This window comes from Echinops telfairi, unplaced genomic scaffold, assembly GCF_000313985.2.
Source record: "Echinops telfairi isolate 266 unplaced genomic scaffold, ASM31398v2 ScPeMD7_10;HRSCAF=50, whole genome shotgun sequence".
Taxonomy (NCBI): Eukaryota; Metazoa; Chordata; class Mammalia; order Afrosoricida; family Tenrecidae; genus Echinops; species Echinops telfairi.
In genome coordinates this window covers 13,121,139-13,122,786 of record NW_022103907.1, presented here as the reverse complement: position 1 = coordinate 13,122,786, position 1,648 = coordinate 13,121,139, and positions in this window count along the sequence as shown.

Here is a 1,648-nt window from a genome sequence, read left to right as displayed (position 1 = left end):
TGGAGTCATACTCCAATGAATGACACCTAGGAATCTATTGTTACAAAACTAGACAAGTAACCAGCAAGTCCACCCTCCGTGATCCTACATCAGCACTTCTGAGTGTCGTCCAAAGACCACTTGCTTCCAAAGAATCGTCAGTGCTGACAACGCAAGCCCTGGGCGCTACCCAAGAGCTCTTGGTTATGAATATGCTCTCAGGAGGGGGAGAGACACATGCTTAGATGTTGGGAACCATCTATTTCATCTCTGAAGTTCGAGCCATTGGTGTTGAGAAGAATGAGTTCAATTTTTCGGGTAACTTTTTATATCATTGGGTTTATAAGAGTGTCACTGATTCCAGTAGAAATCAGGAAATAGGTGGGTTAGTGTTGTCAACGTTACTAGAAGAGTGATGAAAGGGTGTGCTGTTCAAATGACAGGTAAACAAAGCGTTCCTTGCATAAAATACCGGCAAGTGCTCAAACCTAGTGTCTGTATGCCAGGGGTAGCTACATCCTATACATAGATTCTTTTACTTAATCCTTGAAGCAACCCCATAAGGTAGGTCTTGCTAACTCTCTTTTTAATCAATGAAGGAAATCAGAAAGCTTAAATTGCCAGGGCTGTGGCTAAAAGTGGTAGAGCCAAGATTTGAACCTAGGGAGTTGGTTAAAAATGTATCCTCTTAACCTCTATGCTAGACTAAACATTAAACAGAACACACAGTTTCCCTCTCAAATACACTCTTGTGATTTTACTTCGCAATTAGGGGTTCCCCACCCAACCCCAAAAGAAAAAGTTGAATTCCAAATTCTGATTTTCACTATCTCCTTGCAACCAGAGAAGTTAATTTCCTGTCTTCAATTTTTCTGTACAAAAGCATTTTCTTTGTTCAGTGTTTTGTATAAAGATAAAAGGACTTACATTAAATTAGTTTTACAATTAGGCTTTCGTAAATCTAATCAAAACTCATTACAAAGGCTTTCTGTTTTTGCTTTTGTGACATTCATTATTGAACGTGATACATGAGTAAGGTGTTAGAGGTTAATCCGTTCAGTAGAAGGGTTATGGAGTTGAACTATTAGTAAGCCAGAGGTTATAAGAGGTTGGGGACTAGTGTTAACTATACGGGAAGTGACGGTTTGGTGAGTCATTAGATGTTGTCACATAAATAGAGCACATTATTGGCACTGGAGAAAAGATAACTCCCAGAGCATACTCTGATGAATAAAGATAGACCACGTTTGGTTCTGGTAGTTTCCACACATCAAACAATGCCTGTGTCCTGCTCTGTTTTCGTGATTATTGACATACAGGCCTTCCCTGGGTTTATGAGTGAGATACTTTCCTAATTGTTTTTTAGGTTGAATTATAGGCGCTCAGAACAGGTTCTTATTTAACCTTCCTGTAGTGTAAGAAAGGAGCCCTGGTAACAGTGGTTACACATGGGCTGCTAACCCCACAGTCAGCAGATCGAACCTACCAGCCGATCTGCTGGAGGGAGATGAGACTTTCCACCCCTGTAAAGTATAGCAGTCTCAGAAACCTATAGGGGCCATTCTACCCTGTAGGTGACCCAATCCTATTGAGTCGCTATGAGTCTTAATTGACTCATGGCAGTGAATTTGTCTTTTAGTACAAGGAAAAGCTCCAAGCAAAGGGAATT